Here is a 20311-nt window from a genome sequence, read left to right on the forward strand (position 1 = left end):
CACCGATGGTACGTGGACTCGTCGGATGTCGCAACCACCGTGGGAGCTAGCCAAACGGTGGCAAAGCTATGGGCATCGGATTTACAAACATAACACGCGGCGCCAGTGCGTTGGCTGCCGACGCATTCCTCCGTTTCTTCGTCCTAGGCACAAGCAATTTTTGCTAATAAACAAAAAGAAGTTTTGAAACCCAAGCTGGCCCCAAATCCCCTTCGATTCGGGCCATCCCATCCCACACCGAGCAACTCCCCCTTTCGCCTTCGTCCTCCGATCCCTGATCTCAAGCCCCGCCCCAGAACCCAAGCCCCAACTCCACAATGAGGCCGTCGCTGATGAGAACCACGTCCCAGCTCCTCCGCCGCCGGAGCTACTCCTCCGCATCCGGGTAGCCTGAGAGGAAGGTGGCCATCCTCGGCGCGGCGGGGGGCATCGGGCAGCCGCTGTCGCTGCTCATGAAGCTCAACCCACTCGTCTCGTCGCTCTCGCTCTACGATATTGCCGGCACCCCAGGTGTCGCGGCCGACGTCTCCCACATCAACTCCCCCGCCCTGGTACAGTTGCCCTCCTCGTCACGCGCTCTGCTACCCGATTCAGCAGGGTCTGTGTAGTACTGACAGAGCTTGTGCTTTGGGGTTTGCGCAGGTGAAGGGCTTCATGGGAGAGGAACAGCTTGGGGAAGCGCTAGAGGGCTCTGACGTGGTAATCATCCCGGCTGGCGTGCCGAGGAAGCCCGGCATGACCAGGGACGACCTCTTCAATATCAACGCTGGCATCGTTAAGAACCTCAGCGCCGCCATCACCAAGTACTGCCCCAATGTAAGGTCCTTACGGTAGTTCTGTGTCTCGCTTGATTAATTGCTCTGGATCCCGCTGGTGCAGTCTCACTGCAGATACCTCTACTGATTGTTCGAGATTTGGGCATTACATTCAGCTGTACAAATGGAAAAGTTTATCAAAATTCGTTACGGGATCTTGAGAGGACACTTTCCTTATTCCACTCTAGCATATATTAGTCTGAGGTAGAGTGTTACCATTGGTTTGGTTATGCTATTATCCATTAAAATTGCCATTTTATCTAAAAAATTTTAGTATTTTATTGTGCTATGGAACATTTTTGTGAAGGTTGTTCAAAATTTTCATTTATGTACTCATCTATTTGTCTCAGCATTTGTTGTACCATGTGGTGGAACCATGTAGTTTCCAATAAAAAAAAAGGACGTGCCTAGTGCAGAGAGCTCCCGCTCTGTGCGGGGTCTGGGGAAGGGTGTTAGTGGCAAGCCTTACCCTCGCCTGTGCAATACGAGGAAACCGCGACTCGAACCCGGGACCTTCCAGTCACAGGCGGTAAGACTATACCGCTTGCACCAGGCCTGCCCTTCAACCATGTAGTTTCCAATATCTATTTTAAATCATTGAATATTTTGTGCCTCCAGAATCATCTCTATAATATAGTATTACACAGTTTCTAAAAGAAAATATAGTATTACCCATTTACAATTATGCTGAATGATATGTTGACATCCTCTGCCATGTTTCAGTACAATTTTGACTCTCACGCTGTCACACATCTTATGGTGTCTGTTTTTTCAACTCCGCCTATTGTGGGGCGTCTTTGGTGTCCCAGCATAGCAGGTCCCAAGTCCTGGTAAAGGAGGAGGGTTGTGTTAGGCGTGGCGAGCCAATGTAAAAACTTAGCCACTTAAATGGAGATGAAACCCGAAAGAAAATCGTTGGGGCGTAACCCTCTTAGCGACGCGCCATATCGGAACCCGGGTATGGTGTTAAATGGGCAAGGGCCGGGTCGTCACCCCCGTGACGCGCCGTGTCGTGATCTGGGCATGGTGTCAAGTAACCAAGGATCGGGTCGTCGCTTCCTTAGTGGCGCGCTACATCGGCGCCCGGGTGTAGTGAAAAATGAGCAAGGGTCTTCGCATCAGAGTCGACGGGTGCGAAGGGTAAGGAAGCTAGTCGAACCAACTAGGATCCGTTTAGGTAGTTGGAATGTAGGGTCACTTACAGGTAAGTTAAGAGAATTAGTTGATACCGCGACTAGGAGGCGTGTAAATATATTATGCGTTCAAGAGACTAAATGGAAGGGTCAGAAGGCGAAGGAGGTGGACAATACTAGGTTTCAAGCTTTGGTACACAGGGACAGTCGCGAATAGAAATGGAGTAGGAGTTTTGATTGATAAGAGCTTCAAGAATGGTGTGGTGGGAGTGAGAAGGCAAGGAGATAGGATTATCTTAGTCAAGCTTGTCGTTGGTGATATGGTCTTGAACGTAATTAGTGCGTATGCCCCCCAAGTAGGCCTCGACGAGAGTGCTAAGAGACAGTTCTGGGAAGACTTAGATGGCCTGGTTAGAGCTATACCTAGTAGTGAGAAGCTTTTTATAGGAGGAGATCTTAATGGGTATGTAGGTACTACAAGCGCAGGTTTCGAGGCAGTTCATGGAGGTTTTGGGTATGGTAGTAGGAATCAGGAGGGGGAGGAAGTTCTGGACTTCGCGGTAGCTTTTGACCTGATGATAGCCAAAACTTTCTTTAGAAAGAGAGAATCTCATCTAGTGACCTTCAGTAGCGGACAACACTGTAGTCAGATTGACTTTGTCCTCGCAAGAAGAAAGGACAAACGAGCATGCTTGGATTGCAAGGTGATACCAGGGGAGTGTGTTGTTTCTCAACATAAGCTTTTGGTGGCAGATTTTCGTTTTCAGGTGCGTGCCCATAGGGATAAACAAGCTAAGATTGAAAGAACAAAGTGGTGGAAACTGAAAGGGGAGACGTCAGAGGTATTTAGGGAAATGGTTATCAAAGAGGGCTCTTGGAAGGAAGAAGACGACATAAACAATATGTGGGACAAGATGGCAACCAACATTCGGAAGGTAGCCTCAGAGGTGTGTGGAGTAACCAAAGGAAGGGGACGCGAGGCTAAAGATACTTGGTGGTGGAACGAGGAAGTCCAAAGGGCTATTAAGGAGAAGAAAGAATGCTATAGACGCTTGTACCATGACAGGAGTGTGGACAACATAGAGAAGTACAAGGTGGCAAAGAAGACTGCAAAGCGAGCTGTAAGTAGTGGCAAAGGGTAGAGCATACGAGGATCTTTACCAACATTTGAGTACGAAGGAAGGAGAGAAGGACATTTATAGGATGGCTAGGGTTCGTGAGAGAAAGACACGGGACTTCAACCAAGTTAAGTGCATTAAGGATGAAAGGGAGCATCTCTTGGTAAAGGAGGATGAGATCCGACATCGATGGCAAGAGTATTTTGACAAATTGTTCAATGGTGAGAATATGGACGCAACCTTTTCAGTTGGATGACTCTTTTGATGACACCAATAGGCGCTTTGTGCGGAGAATCCAAGAATCTGAGGTAAGAGAGGCGTTGAAAAGGATGAAAGGAGGTAAGGCGATGGGACCGGATGGTATCCCAATCGAGGTGTGGAGATGCCTCGGGGACATAGCTGTAGTATGGTTGACCAAGTTGTTCAACCATATTTTTCGATCGAACAAGATGCCTGATGAGTGGAGGAGAAGTATATTGGTACCGATCTACAAGAATAAAGGAGATATTCAAAGTTGTACAAATTACCGGGGAATTAAGTTGATGAGCCATACTATGAAGCTATGGGAGAGAGTTATCGAGCATCGCTTGAGAGCAATAACGCGGGTCTCTATGAACCAATTTGGTTTCATGCCCGGAAGGTCAACCATGGAGGCAATTTTCTTAATAAGACAAGTTATGGAGCGGTATAGGAGAGAAGAAGAAGGACCTACACATGGTTTTTATTGACTTGGAGAAGGCTTATGATAAAATACCAAGGAATGTTATGTGGTGGGCTTTGGACAAACATAAAGTCCCAACGAAGTACGTCGGGCTCATTAAGGACATGTACAACAATGTTGTGACTAGAGTTCGAACAAGTGATGGAGACACAGATGACTTTCCGATTAGGATAGGACTACATCAAGGGTCAGCTTTGAGCCCTTATTTGTTTGCTTTAGTGATGGATGAGGTCACAAGGGACATACAAGGGGACATCCCTTGGTGTATGCTTTTCAGCGGACGATGTAGTGCTAGTTGATGAAAGCCGGACAGGAGTGAATCAGAAACTGGAGTTATGGCGGGAGACTTTGGAGTCCAAAGGTTTTAGACTTAGTAGAACTAAAACTGAGTATATGAGATGTGACTTCGGCACTACTACTCGGGAGGAGGAAGATGTTAGTTTGGAAGGTCAAGTAGTGCCTAGGATGGATACCTTTCGATATTTAGGATCAATGCTACAGAGGGACGGGGATATTGATGAAGATGTTAGCCATAGAATCAAAGCAGGGTGGATGAAGTGGCGGCAAGCGTCTGGTGTCCTATGTGACAAAAGGGTACCACAGAAGCTAAAAGGCAAGTTTTATAGGACGGCGATTAGACCTGCTATGTTGTATGGTGCAGAATGTTGGCCTACGAAAAGACGACATATTCAACAGCTAAGTGTCGCGGAAATGCGTATGTTGCGTTGGATTTGCGGGCATACAAGAAGGGATCGAGTTTGGAACGATGATATACGTGAGAGATTAGGGGTAGCGCCAATTGAAGAAAAGCTTGTCCAACACCGGTTGAGATGGTTTGGACATGTGCAACGGAGACCTCCAGATGCACCGGTGCGTAGTGGAATCCTAAGTCAGGATAGTAACGTGAAGAGAGGCAGAGGAAGACCGAAGTTGACTTGGGTAGAGGCAATAAAAGGAGACTTGAAAGGATGGAATATACCCAAAGACTTAGCCTTAGATAGGAGTGCTTGGAAGACAGCTATTCACGTGCCTGAACCTTGATTGTTTCTGTTGAGTTTCAACTCTAGCCTACCCCAACTTGTTTGGGACTTAAAGGCTTTGTTGTTGTTGTTGTTGTAGGCCCTTGTCAACATGATCAGCAACCCTGTGAATTCAACTGTACCAATTGCTGCTGAGGTTTTCAAGAAGGCTGGGACATATGACGAGAAGAAGTTGTTTGGCGTGACCACCCTTGATGTTGTTCGTGCTAAGACTTCCTATGCTGGGAAGGCAAATTTACCAGTAACCGGTAATAATTGAAGGTTTACTTCAAAATTGTGGAAATAAAGAAGTATGGTTTTAACAATTTTCTCTCTCTATATATTCCTCTGTTTCCCCACACCGATGTGAATGTCCCTGTTGTTGGCGGTCACGCGGGTATCACCATCCTGCCATTGTTCTCACAGGTAATTTGCTTTGATACTTTTTCTTAAAATCAATGTTTTCATGCCTTGCATATTATTAATCCTCAGTTAGAAATTATAGATGAGATCTGAAATGAGTAGCATGTTCTTTTTTTTTCCATCCATTATTCGATAACATTTTATTATATTTTGTATGCCTATCATGCCAAGATAGAAAAAATATGTTCATTTACCTTATTGAGAGTAACACCTAGGTTTATTATACATCAAATACAAATGTATTACTATCTCTTGCTGGAATTACTTGACGTTGGACAGCCAAATTCGCTGTTAGCTATATCTGGCTGTCCGGATTCAGGAGCATCAAATAACACTTAACTATGGAGTATATATTCTTGCTTTTAGTTGATAATATTTGTTGACAGAAGCCGTCATACCTTGCTTTAGTATGAATAGGAATACGAATACAGCTTACCTCTGGCTAACTTTCTTTTGCCCATTGTGAATCATGATATTGATGCCATGGCTAAACAGTGCGCTTTTATTTTTCAACTTGCAACTTTAAGAACCTGATTCGAGGAGGTTTTCATTTGAAATAGGCCACCCCTGCAACCAACTCATTATCTGATGAAGACATCAAGGCTCTCACCAAGAGGACACAGGATGGTGGGACTGAAGTTGTTGAGGCAAAGGCTGGGAAGGGCTCTGCAACCTTGTCTGTCATGTGCGGCATCCCGTACACCAGGCGGAGGCGCGCACGCGATGTGCGTCGGGCCGCTGAGCGCGCCGCAAGCCAGGCTCAGGCCGCGCATGCAGAGGGGCCGCAGCAACAGCGTGGCCAAGATTAGAAATAGATCAAGTCAATTTCCTTAAGTTTAGTTATTTCCTTATGTCTAGGAGGTTGGTTTCCTTTTGAGTTGCAGCCGCACGGCTATTTAAGATTGTACTCGGCACCTTGAGGAATTAAGCAAGATTATTATCTCCTACCTCTTCCTTTCCTAAACCCTAAGCCTGCGGTAGAGGGGTATAACCTCACCGGAGAAGACGGCCGACGGCTACGAGCTCCGTAGCCTGAGGCCCTGCCTGTCGGGGGTTTGACGCCCTTGACAACCTGGTATCACACGTCAGCCGATCCTCTCACGCCCATCCCGATCCATCTCTTCCAGCCGCACCAGCCCACCACCACCAACAGCCGCCGCCATCTACTGCTGCCGCGCCCACCCCGCAACCCACCGCCACCATGGCCGAGCCTACCATCGCCGATCTCTTCAAGGAGCTGAAGAACATGTCTGCCGAGATCACGACCCTGAAGGCCGACATGGCCTCCATGAAGGCCTCGACGGCCGAGAGCAGCGAGGGCCGCCATTCCGAAGGGCCGCGCGAGCTGGACTTCCACCCGAAGCACAAGAAGTGGGATTTTCCCCACTTCGACGGCACGTCCGACCCGATGTTGTTCCTCAACAAGTGCGAGGCCTACTTTCGCCAACACCGAACCATGGCGGAAGAGCGCGTGCGCATGGCGTCCTATCATCTGGACGACGCCGCACAGTTATGGTTCATCCAGCTGCAGGACGATGACGGCACGCCAACGTGGGGTAATTTCAAGGATCTCTTGAATTTGCGCTTCGGTCCTCCCCTTCGCTCCGCTCCGCTGTTCGAGCTCGCGGAGTGCCGCCGCACGGGGCCCGTGGAGGAGTATGCCAACCGGTTCCAGGCCCTCCTACCTCGCGCCGGCCGGCTCGACGAGGCGCAGCGGGTCCAGCTCTTCACCGGAGGGCTCATGCCGCCGCTCAGCAACGCCGTCCGCATCCACAACCCGGACTCCCTCGCCGCCGCCATAAGCCTGGCCCGACAGGTCGAGTTGATGGAGCTGGGGCGTCCAGCGCCTCTTCCACCGAGGGCGCCCCCGCGCGGTCCACCGCCCCCCGCGGCCCGGGCCAACATGCCGCTCCCACCGCCCCTCTTGGCACTCCCGGCGCCACCGGCGGCTGCCCAGCAGGGCCGTACCGAGGGCAACCAGCGCCGCCTCACCCCGGAGGAGATGGCCGAGCGACGCCGCCAAGGGTTGTGCTTCAACTGCAATGAAAAGTACTCCCGCGGCCACAACAGATTCTGCCGACGTTTGTTCTTCCTCGACGGCGTAGAGATCGACGACGCTCAGGACGCGGGCGCCGACACCGCGGCGGACGCCGTGGCGCAGGAGGCGCCGAATCTTCTCCCTGCACGCAGTGGCTGGCGTGCCCGTGGGTAGGACCATGCAGGTCCGCGTCATGGTGGGCTCGACCCCGCTCATCGCCCTCCTTGACACCGGTTCCACCCACAACTTCATCGCCGAGACGGCAGCGGCGCGGTCCGGTCTATCCATCCAAGCTAGACCACGCCTCACGGCCATGGTGGCCAATGGCGAGAAGGTGCCGTGCCCAGGAGTCATCAGGCACGCCCCCCTTGTGATCCACGACATCGCTTTCGCCGTCGACCTCTTTGTTATGCCCCTTGCAGGACACGATTTGGTGCTGGGGCTGCAGTGGATGGCCACGCTCGGCCGCCTGGTGTGGGACTTCGTCGATGGCTCGGTCTCCTTCCAGCGCCAGGGCAGCATGGTCCGCTGGCCCGGGGTGGCTGCCTCGAGCACCCTGGAGACCTGTGCCGCAACGTCCAGCGCGCCACTCCTCGACGAGCTGCTTGCCGGGTTCGCCGACGTCTTCGCCGAGCCGCGCGGCCTTCCGCCCCCACGCAGCCGCGACCACGGCATCGTCCTCAAGCCGGGCGCCTCCCCAGTCGCGGTCCGGCCCTACCGGTACCCCGCGGCGCACAAGGACGAGCTGGAACGCCAGTGCGCCGCCATGATGGAACAGGGGATCGTTCGTCGCAGCGACTCCGCCTTCTCCTCCCCGGTCCTCCTCGTCAAGAAGGCGGATGGCTCATGGCGCTTCTGCATCGACTACAGGGCGCTGAATGCGCTCACCGTCAAGGACGCCTTCCCGATTCCCGTCGTCGACGAGTTGCTTGATGAACTCCATGGCGCCCGCTTCTTCACCAAACTCGACCTCCGGTCGGGCTACCATCAGGTCCGCATGCGGCCCGCCGACGTCCACAAGACGGCGTTCCGTACGCATGATGGCCTCTACGAATTCCTGGTCATGCCCTTCGGATTGTGCAACGCGCCGGCGACCTTTCAGGCCCTCATGAACGACGTACTCCGGCCCTACCTTCGGCGTTTTGTGTTGGTATTTTTTGACGACATTCTTATCTACAGCAGCTCGTGGGCCGACCACCTTCGTCATCTGCGCATAGTGCTCTCGGAGCTCCGCCGGCACCACCTCTTCGTCAAGCGCAGCAAGTGCGCCTTTGGGGAGGTTTCTGTGGCCTACCTCGGGCACGTCATCTCCGCGGCCGGCGTCGCCATGGATCCGGCCAAGGTGCAAGCCATCGTCGACTGGCCAGCACCCCGCTCGGCTCGGGCGATCCGCGGGTTCCTGGGCCTTGCGGGCTACTACCGCAAGTTTGTGCACAACTACGGCACCGTCGCCGCACCGCTGACGGCACTCCTCAAGAAGGAGGGGTTCTCCTGGAACAACGACGCGGCGGCGGCGTTCGCGGCACTCAAGGCCGCCATCACGACGGCGCCCGTCCTCGCCATGCCGGACTTCACCAAGCCATTCACCGTCGAGTGCGACGCGTCCTCACATGGGTTTGGCGCGGTGCTCATCCAGGACGGCCATCCGATCGCCTTCTTCAGCCGGCCGGTCGCGCCACGCCACCGCTCTCTCGCTGCCTATGAGCGGGAGCTGATCGGCCTCGTCCACGCCGTCCGTCATTGGCGTCCGTACCTGTGGGGACGTTCCTTCGTCGTGAAGACCGACCACTACAGCTTGAAGTACCTGCTGGATCAACGCCTCGCGACAATTCCCCAGCACCATTGGGTGGGGAAACTCCTTGGCTTCGACTTTGTGGTGGAATACAAGCCGGGCGCAGCTAACACCGTGGCGGACGCCTTGTCCCGCCGCGACACGGACGATGGGGCCATCCTGGCACTATCGGCCCCTCGGTTCGACTTCGTGGACCGCCTTCGCCATGTTCAAGCGGAGGATCCAGCCGTGGTGGCCCTCCGAGAAGAGATAGCAGCAGGCCACCGTGGCGCGCCGTGGTCCGTGGTCGATGGCGGCATGGTCATGTTTGATGGCCGGCTCTACATCCCGCCATCTTCAACGCTGCTACTGGAGCTCCTTGCTGCCGTGCATGATGATGGCCACGAAGGAGTCCAGCGCACGCTCCACCGCCTCCGGCGTGACTTCCACTTCCCCGAGATGCGCCGGCACGTCCGGGACTTCGTGCGCGCCTGCGCTACCTGCCAGCGTTTCAAGACCGAGCACCTCCAGCCGGCCGGCCTGCTGCTGCCCCTGCCGGTTCCAACCGGGGTCTGGTCGGACGTCGGCCTCGACTTCATGGAGGCTCTTCCGCGTGTGCGCGGGAAGTCCGTCATCTTGACGGTGGTGGACCGATTCAGTAAATATTGTCATTTTCTCCCCTTGGCTCACCCCTACACTGCAGAGTCTGTCGCCGAGGCGTTCTTCAAAGACATCGTGCGGCTCCATGGCATGCCGCAGTCCATGGTCTCGGATAGGGACCCCGTCTTCACTTCCACATTCTGGCGGGAGCTCATGCGTCTCATGGGCGCGAAGCTACACATGACAACGGCCTTCCACCCGCAATCTGACGGACAGACAGAGGCGGCCAATCGAGTCATCGCCATGTACCTCCGTTGCTTCACCGGCGACCGCCCGCGCGACTGGCTCCGGTGGCTGCCATGGGCGGAGTTCACCTACAATACTGCCTACCAGTCGTCACTGCGGGAGACGCCGTTCCGGGTGGTCTACGGCCGCGACCCCCCCCACCATCAGGTCGTATGAGCCAGGCGACACACGCGTGGCAGCGGTCGCCAAGACCATGGCTGAACGCGCCGCTTTCCTGGAGGACGTCAAATATCGCCTGGAGCAAGCCCAGGCCACCCAGAAGCGCGTCTACGACAAGTCACACCGGCCGGTGGCGTATGCCGTGGGGGACTGGGTTCTTCTCCGTCTTCGTCAACGCCCAGTGGCGTCCCTGGCCGTCGCTGTCAAAGGGAAGCTCCAGCCCAAGTATTTTGGGCCGTACCGCGTCCGGGAACTCATCAACGAGGTTGCTGTCCGCCTTGAGTTGCCTCCACGCGCCAAGATCCACGATGTCTTCCACGTGAGCCTTCTGAAGAAGTGGATTGGACCAGCACCAGATACTCCACCTCCTCTACCGCCGGTTCATCATGGCGCTGTCGTCCCAGAACCAGAGAAGGTCGTTCGGGGCCGTCTGGCTCGTGGAGTTCAGCAAGTGCTCGTGCGCTGGAAGGGTGAACCGGCATCCTCTGCTACATGGGAAGACAAGGCCGACTTCATCACCAAGTACCCTGCTTTCCGGCTCGAGGACGAGCCGGTCGTCGAGGGGGGGAGAGATGTCATGTGCGGCATCCCGTACACCAGGCGGAGGCGCGCACGCGATGTGCGTCGGGCCGCTGAGCGCGCCGCAAGCCAGGCTCAGGCCGCGCATGCAGAGGGGCCGCAGCAACAGCGTGGCCAAGATTAGAAATAGATCAAGTCAATTTCCTTAAGTTTAGTTATTTCCTTATGTCTAGGAGGTTGGTTTCCTTTTGAGTTGCAGCCGCACGGCTATTTAAGATTGTACTCGGCACCTTGAGGAATTAAGCAAGATTATTATCTCCTACCTCTTCCTTTCCTAAACCCTAAGCCTGCGGTAGAGGGGTATAACCTCACCGGAGAAGACGGCCGACGGCTACGAGCTCCGTAGCCGAGGCCCTGCCTGTCGGGGGTTTGACGCCCTTGACATTGTCCATGGCGTAAGTGAGAAAATGATGGGAAAAAAACTATGCAGTCTGCACATTTCTTACTACTGTCTTGCTAAATAGTTTTGTTTTTTTTGCCTTTATCTGTTTTACTAATCAATATTTTCTTACCGTTGCAGGTACGCTAGTGCTGTTTTTGCAGATGCATGCTTGAAGGGTCTCAATGGAGTTCCGGATATCGTTGAGTGCTCTTTTGTTCAATCAACTGTAACAGAGCTTCCATTCTTTGCATCCAAGGTACATGCATATTTACTTCTTTATGGTTGCATTTATGATACACCGTATCATCTAATACAATTATGTACTGCATTGTGCCACTGTTTTCCTTAATGGCAGATAGTTATCCTAGTTCACCTTTTCCTTTTTCTTTTGTGTGTTGATGGTTTTTCTTGGTTTGTCCAGTTGCATGGTTGAATCCTACTTTTTTGTTTGTTTACTAAAAAGCAAACATTTAAGGATGAATTTGATCTAGCTATGCATCTTTCCTAGCTGAGGAAAGGTACATTTTTGAGGCAAAAATCCAATGCAGGTGTCCTTTTTATTTTATCTTTTTGTGAAATGGAATATCTTATTCCCTGTTTTATTTTTGATTGATCGTGTGGTTAAACCTTTTGACCTTTTGGTACATGGAGTGATATTTGTGGCCATAGTGGCCTTGGATATGTTTTCACACACTGGATGCATTTGCATGGAATGTACGTTTGGTGTCTGGTGCTAATGTGCTATGACACCATTGCAAGTACCACTTCTGATTTGTACCAAGTCTTCACCATATTGTAGTATGGCATCAATTTTCCTTTCGTGCAATGTTTTCAAGTCGTCCAGTCGAACCTAGTCGCCATGGGACCGACTAGGATGATTAATCACGATTAATCGCGATTAATCGGACGACTTGTACAAGTCGACTGTCATGTGGGGCCGCACATACGCTAGGAATAGAAGGGCCCGAGATGCGCGGCGTGCAGCAGCGCGCCAGGGCGACGCGGGCGCCGCGGCAGGCACCAGCGCAGGGCTCGGGTTAGAAAGTGGCTAGATTAAAGGAGAGCCAATCAAGGGGCCTCTGATTTAGGAGTGATTTGTTAGAGTCTGTTGAGGCTATGGCCTATAAGAGTCCTTGTAATCCATCATTTGGGATTAAGAACAATTATCTCTTCTTCTCCCTCTCTCAACAAAATGGGCGCTGAGGGGTAAAACCTCGCCCCAACACGGATCGCGGCTACAAACTACGTAGCCGGGGTGCGCCTACCCTATCCCTCGACGCCCTTGACAACCTGGTATCACGGTCTAGGCGACAACACCGTCAACAACGCCGCCAACGCTGCCTTGCAGGCGACTTTGGACTCCCTGGTCGCGTCCATCAGGACCCTCCAGACGTCCGTGGAGGCCAACGCCCAGGCCATCCAGCGCCTGGACTCCGTGCGCCCGCCGCCGGGCGGATCATCAACCTCCGCACACTCCGGGTCGGGGGAGCACCACCAAGATCGGTCGCCGCGTTTCCAAAAGCTCGACTTCCCGCGCTACGATGGCAAGTCGGATCCCCTGATCTTTATCAATCGCTATGAATCTTATTTTCATCAACAGCGAATCATGGAGGAGGAGAAAGTCTGGATGGTGTCGTACAACCTCGAGGACGGCGCCCAGCTATGGTACTATCAAGTCCAGTAGGACGAGGGTACTCTTTCCTGGCGCCATTTCAAGGAGCTCCTCCACCTGCGCTTTGGGCCTCCCCTCCGATCCAACCCCCTCGGCGAGTTGGCGGCTTGCCACCGACCCGGTACTATGGAGGAGTACTAGGACCGGTTCCAGGCACTGCTACCTCGCACGGGCCGCCTGGACGAGGCACAGCGCGTCCAGCTGTTCACCATCGGCCTCCTTCCACCACTCAGCCATGATGTGGAGATCCACAATCCCTAGTCGCTGGTGGCGGCCATGAGCCTCGCCCGCAAGATCGAGTTGCAGAACAACTACGTCGCACCCGCGGCACCCCCAGCGGACAAGGCGGACAAGGCCGCGCCGGCCACGATCACCGTGGAGGGCCGGCCGGTTCGTCGGCTGACTCAGGCGGAACAGGAGGAGCGTCGTCGCCTCGGTCTCTACTACAACTGCGATGAAAAGTTTGGTCGCGGCCACAATCGGGTCTGCAAGCGGCTGTTCCTCCTCGACAGCGTCATCGAGGACGACACCGACGACGGGGCCGCTGCTGATGAGGACGTTGCCGGGGAGGAGGCCCCGCACTTCTCCCTCAACGCGATCGCTGGGGTGTCCTTCAGCGACACCATGCAGGTCTAGGTGGCCGTGGGCGCCGCCGTCTTCACCGCGCTCCTCGACTCGGGATCCACGCACAACTTCATCGCCGAGGACGCGGCCCTCCGTACTGGGCTGCCTCTGCAGCGTCGCCCACGCCTCACGGCGACAGTGGCAAATGGCGAGCGCGTCTCCTGCCCTGGCGTCATTCGGCAGGCACCGCTCACCATCGACAACGACACGTTCCGCGTTGATCTCTTCGTGATGCCACTCGCCAGGTATGACCTGGTCCTCAGCATGCAGTGGCTGGCGACCTTGGGGCCGGTGCTCTGGGACTTCAGCGCGCGGAAGATGTCCTTCCAGCGTCAGGGGTGCACCGTGTGTTGGACGGGCGTGGCGACAACCAGCGCGCCCGGCGTTCGCACCATGACAGCCAGCGAGTCCCTCCTGGACGAACTGCTGGCATCCTTCGGGGACGTCTTCGCTGAGCCCCAGGGGCTCCCGCCTCCGCGCGCCCGTGACCACAGCATCGTCCTCTAGCCAGGCGCGCAGCCGGTGGCGGTCCGGCCGTACCGGTACCCTGCGTCCCACAAGGACAAGTTGGAGCGGCAATGCGCCGCCATGTTGGAGTAGGGCATCATCCGCAACAGCGCGTCAGCGTTTTCTTCGCCGGTCCTCCTCGTCAGGAAGGCGAAGGGATCCTGGCGCTTCTGCGTCGACTACCGCGCCCTGAACGCCCTCACCGTCAAGGACGCGTTCCCCATTCCCGTAGTGGACGAACTGCTCGACGAACTCCACGGCGCCCGATTCTTCTCCAAGCTGGACCTTCGCTCTGGGTACCACCAAGTTCGCATGTGGCCGGGTGATGTCCACAAGACGGTGTTCCGCACACATGAGGGCCTCTACGAGTTCTTGGTGATGTTGTTCGGGCTGTGCAACGCCCCAGCGACATTCCAGGCGCTCATGAACGACGTCTTGCGACCCTTCCTCCGCCGGTTTGTCCTTGTCTTCTTTGACGACATTTTGATATACAGCAAGACATGGGCCGACCACCTTCGCTACCTCCGCACCGTCCTCTCCATGCTGCGCTAGCACCATCTCTTCGTCAAGCGAGCGAAGTGCGCCTTCGGCGTCGCCTCCGTTTCGTACCTCGGCCACGTCATCTTCGAGGCGGGCGTCGCCATGGATCCGGCCAAGGTGCAGGCCATCCATGACTGGCCGATGCCACGTTCGGCACGGGCGGTGCGTGAGTTCCTCGGCTTGGCCGGGTACTACCGTAAATTCGTCCACAACTTCGGCTCCGTCGTCGCGCCGCTGACAGCCCTCAAGAAGGAAGGGTTCTCCTGGACCGACGCAGCAGCCACGGCCTTCGACGCGCTCAAGGCGGCGGTCACCTTGGCCCCGATCCTGGTGATGCCGGACTTCGCCAAGGACTTCGTCGTGGAGTGCGACGCTTCTTCGCACGGGTTCGGCGCAGTGCTCATCCAGGACGCACACCAGATTGCGTTCTTCAGCCGCCCCGTCGCGCCACGCCATCGCTCCCTCGCCGCCTATGAGCGGGAGCTCATCGGCCTCATCCACGCCATACAACACTAGAGACCGTACCTGAAGGGCCACCGATTCCTTGTCAAGACGGATCATTACAGCCTCAAGTACCTATTGGATCAGCGTCTCTCCACGATTCCCCAGCACCACTGGGTGGGGAAATTGTTGGGCTTCTACTTCTCCATCAAGTACAAGCCGGGCACGACGAACGTGGTGACAGACGCCTTGTCTCGCCGCGACACAGACGAGTGGGTCATTTTCACCATCTTCGCCCCGCATTTCGACTTCGTCACGCGCCTCCGTCAAGCGCAGGACACCGACCCTGCCCTTGTCGCCATACGGGACGAGCTCCGTGCGGGCTCCCACGACGCACCATGGACGCTCGTCGATGGCATGGTCCAGTTCGGCAGCCGCCTCTACATCCCCCCGGCGTCCCCGCTTGTCCAGGAGATCATGGTGGCCGTGCACGAGGACGGGCATGAAGGGGTCCAGCGCACACTACATCACCTCCGACGCGACTTTCATTTTCCTAACATGCGACAGCTGGTGCAGGACCTTGTGCACTCGTGCGTGACATGTCAGAGGTACAAATCGGAGCACCTCCACCCGGTAGGACTTCTACTTCCCCTGCCCGTACCCCAGGGTGTCTGGACGGACATCGCGCTCGACTTCGTGGAGGCATTGCCGCGCGTCTGTGGCAAGTTCGTCATCTTGACAGTGGTGGACAAGTTCAGCAAGTACTGCCACTTCATTCCCCTAGCGCACCTGTACTCTGTTGAGTCCGTCGCGCAAGCCTTCTTCACCGACATAGTGTGGCTTCACGGCGTCCCCCAGTCCATGGTGTCCGACCGCGATCCAGTCTTTACCTCAATGTTCTGGCGAGAGCTCATGCGCCTGATGGGCGCCAAGCTCCACATGACCTCGGCGTTCCACCCTCAGTCCGACAGCCAGTGGCGGACCTAGGATTTTAGAGTAGGGTATGCCCATGGCAAGAAAATATTTGGATGAACAACATAAAAAGTTCACAAGAGCCAAGACATTTGAATTTTGATTACCTCTGAACATAGCAAAGGCCAAAGGGATTTGAATTTTGATTACCTCTGAACAAAAAAATCAAATCGAGGTACTGGAGCAGTCGGGCTCGCCGGCTCCTGCGGCTCGGGTCGTGCCGAGCGAGCAGCTCTGGCTCCGCAGCTGCCGGGGGGAGCGGGGCGGTAGGGGGGGACAGGGGGCGCCGACGCCGCGAGCGGCCGCGTGGGCGGGCGGCCTGGCGGCGGCGCGGCGTGATTCCGCGTCCGTCGAACTCGAACGTTCCAAGCTGCTGGCTACCCTACCCCTACGGCAGCCTCCTGATGGGTTTGGGGAGTGGGGAATTGGAGATTAGGGAGTGGGAAGGCCAGATGGGCCATTGGGTCATCCGGTTAGGTGTGGCATGTGGGCTGCTTTTCAGTTAGATGTGAATTACATGCAGAAAATAGTGAAGAGTCGTAATTTTGAGACCTTAACTATATTGTACATGTATATACCTCTAAGAACTACTAAAATTTTTCCCAAAAATGTTGGGTATGCCCGGGAATACCCGGGCACAACTGTAAGTCCTCCCATGCCGACGGCCAGTCAGAAGCTGCCAACCGCGTCATCGTCATGTACCTGCGCTGCCTCACCGGTGATCGACCTCGACAGTGGCTGCGCTGGTTGCCATGGGCGGAGTACGTCTACAGCACCGCCTACCAGTCCTCGCTACGGGACACGTCGTTCCGCATCGTCTACGGGCGCAATCCTTCGACCATCCGGTCTTATGAGACGGGGGACACACGGGTGGCCGCCGTCGCCAGGAACATGGAGGAGCGTGACGAGTTCCTGGCGGACATCCGCTATCGCCTGGAGTAGGCGCAGGCGGTCCAGAAGAAGCACTATGACAAGCTCCACCGTCATGTCGCGTATCAGGTGGGCGATTGGGCCCTCCTTCGTCTTCGTCAGCGGGCAGCTTCGTCCATTCCCTAGGCCGTCACCGGCAAGCTCAAGCCGCGCTACTTCGGCCCCTACTGCGTCGCCGAACTCATCAACGACGTCGCTGTCTGCCTGGCCCGTCCGCCTCGCACTCAGCTGCACGATGTGTTCCACATCGGTCTCCTCAAGAAGTTCCGCGGGCCACCATCGGATGCTACACCACCACTGCCCCCCATCCACCATGGTGCGTCGGTTCCAGAGCCGGAGCGGGCCGTGCGGGCACGATTGGCGCGCGGTGTGTGCTAGGTCCTTGTCTAGTGGAAGGGCGAGTCGGCTGCATCGGCTACATGGGAAGACGTTGAGGCCTTCGCCGCCAAGTACCCGGCCTTCCAGGTCGAGGACGAGCTACTCCTCGACGGGGGGAGAGATGTCATGTGGGGCTGCACATACGCCAGGAATAGAAGGGCCCGAGTCAAGATGGCAATAGGTACGTACCCGATGGGTACTGGCCACCCGTACCCGCACCCGCTAGATCAAAATCTTACCCGTCGAGTTACCCGTACCTGCAGGCGGGTAGAAAATTCATTCCATACCCGCACCCGACGGGTAATTCTTACCCGACGGGTAATTCTTACCCGACAATATACCCGAGTTCACACACCAAAATATAATAGCTTCCAGCAAAACAAATCAACAATAGAGCAGCAAAACAGAAATATGGGCTGGTGGAGTGGAGTGAGGATGAGGATTAGGGTTTGAGGGAGTTCTGGAATATATATACTCATATGCTTATATGGGCCAAATATGGGTTATATGCTTATATGGGCTAAAATTGCAGAGGTTGGATATTATTTATGCAGGGTTTTTTTACCCGCGGGTATGCGGGTATGGGTAGTATACACCCACACCCGTACCCGCATACCCGATGGGTACAAGAATTCGTCCAATAACGTACCCGCGGGTGCAAAATGTCTTCCATACCCGCCTCCTTATCGGGTAAAACCCGTCGGGTACTCAGGTTTCGGGTACTCGGGTTTCGGGTACCCAGGGCGACGCGGCAGGCACCAGCGCAGGGCTCGGGTTAGAAAGTGGCTAGATTAAAGGAGAGCCAATCAAGGGGCCTCTATTTTAGGAGTGATTTGTTAGAGTCTGTTGAGGCTATGGCCTATAAGAGTCCTTGTAATCCGTCATTTGGGATTAAGTAAGAACAATTATCTCTTCTTCTCCCTCTCTCAACAAAATGGGTGCTGAGGGGTAAAACCTCGCCCCAACACGGATCGCGGCTACGAACTACGTAGCCGGGGTGTGCCTACCCTATCCCTCGACGCCCTTGACATCGACGGTACCCCTAATCAGTCAGCAGGGACCGATTAGGACGATTAATCGTGATTAATCGCGATTAATCGGCCGACTTGAAAACATTGCTTTCGCGTTATAGCTACAAGGTACAAAATTGTGCATGCAACAACAGTTTTTGGAAGTCTCTGGATCATTATATGCTTTCTCTGGTAAAAAATACGACTTGAAAATCATACGTGTAGATTTATCTTGAAGCATACTTTCATAATATCACAAATTTATTAGATTTTATAATGCCATGTGAGATGGTAAATCTTTGTAAAATGTAGTGGTCAAAGTTAGTCGCTACACAGTACAGACTATGCCATGTTGTGAACAAGTATTCAAACCAGAGACAGTATTTTCCTTGTTGGTACTTGGCAGTGTACTTCTGGGACTTTTACCTTGTAGTCACTGTGATATATTTGTGCTGTAGAAATCTTAAATTTGAGCCATAGATTCGAAACATTGAGCCTTTTGATGTTACAGGTGAGGCTTGGGAAGAATGGAGTTGAGGAAGTGCTTGGGTTGGGCGAGCTGTCGGACTTTGAGAAAGAAGGGTTGGAGAACGTCAAGAGCGAGCTCAAGTCTTCAATTGAGAAGGGTATCAAGTTTGCAGATGAGAACTAGACAAGGCCTTTTTGCAGATTATAGCACCAATTGAAACTTGTAGTTACGGGATGTTCTGATTTCATTCTACCCTTTTCTGCCCCTTTTGTGAGGGAGTGGAAGGATTTGAGCTCTATTACAATAAAAAACCTGGTGGCTTTTATTGCCAGGCAGGACATAACTTGCACGAGTCGCCAAAGAAAAAAAAAAGACATAACTTGCACGACGGATTTATTCCAGCAGGCAACATAGCTTATGTCAAGTTTTGAACTGAACTAGTCGTTTATGCTTCTGTTTGTATGGTTGCATCGGTTAAGTTTGATCTCTATTGCGAACTCTAGTATAAGTCAGTTATCGACTCTTGTCTAATTCAAGTACGATTGTATCGATCTGGTCGATCTTTACTGCTTGAATTAGATTAAGGTCAAGTTATCGGTTCTACCTAAGGGTGACGTCCTTTGGGTAGATTCATTAAGTTATCGATCTTGCTGATGTTCTTATTGATATTAGTTTGCAGCAACATCAATCTGTCCGGTCGAGATCGATCTAGATCGGTCTTATATCATTTTAGTCTGTTGTTCGCTTTGTCACAACACGATGTTTCTTACTTTGAGCGACGGGTTATGTTTCATCGGCTGTTCTATTTTGATCTTGATCGTGCATAGTACGCAGTTAAGGCACGTATGATCTTGAAGAGGTTTGCTGGCTAGTTGAATCTGGTCTATAGTTCGCTATTATGGCTGCAATGATCCGGTCGATCCCCACTGATGACACTATAGATTGGAGGACATTAGTTGGTAGGTTTGTTCTCGATCAGGCGTGACATTAACTGTTTGCTATGCCTGCATCGGCTAAATAGCCGATGGCCTATGCTTTAACGCCTACAGTGTGCATCCATGATTCTGTTAAGCGTGAATAGATCTGTATACTTTAAGGGTTTGATTTGTTGTCTTTTATCACGGCTGTATCGATCTGGTCGAACCCCACTGTTGAAGATAGTAGGTTAAGTCTGATGAGTTCATAGGTTTGTCCATGTGAAATAGTCGATTGTTCACACGCTGTAGTCCCTTTTCACCTGAATCGGCTATTTCATCCGATTCGCCCGAGCATTCACGTATAGCATGACTTTCGAAAAGCCTGTCGAAGTATAGATGGTTTTATGTATTCTTCGATTTTAGTTTGTTATTATCATCATAGCTGCCATCAATCCGATCTTACCTCACTGTTGATGGTAACTGATTAGATTCAGAGCGTTTGTAGGTCCATTTGTATTAGACAGTCGATTTGTTTGCATGTTATATCCTTTCTTGATTAGATTCATCGGCTCAACGATTCACACTGGTAATGTCCACCCAATTGATGATCTCATTTATATCTACAGGCATTGTACTTATCAACATGAAATCAATCGTGATCCATAAGCTTTACTGTCCGTAACAGTCGATTTCTATGCGTATCGGCTATTTAGTCGATTTTCCCGTCTGGCTGCTTCCGAAGCGGCACACTTAGAACTGTCTGGACAAAGACCGGCATGTTCCATCT

General features: G+C 53.5%; 1 pseudogene; it reads left to right on the forward strand.

Moving 5' to 3' along the window:
* Positions 1-302: 302 nt before the first annotated feature.
* Positions 303-18950, forward strand: LOC136450232 (malate dehydrogenase, mitochondrial-like; annotated as a pseudogene).
* Positions 18951-20311: the final 1361 nt, after the last annotated feature.

Source organism: Miscanthus floridulus, chromosome 5 (assembly GCF_019320115.1).
Source record: "Miscanthus floridulus cultivar M001 chromosome 5, ASM1932011v1, whole genome shotgun sequence".
NCBI classification, from domain to species: domain Eukaryota; kingdom Viridiplantae; phylum Streptophyta; class Magnoliopsida; order Poales; family Poaceae; genus Miscanthus; species Miscanthus floridulus.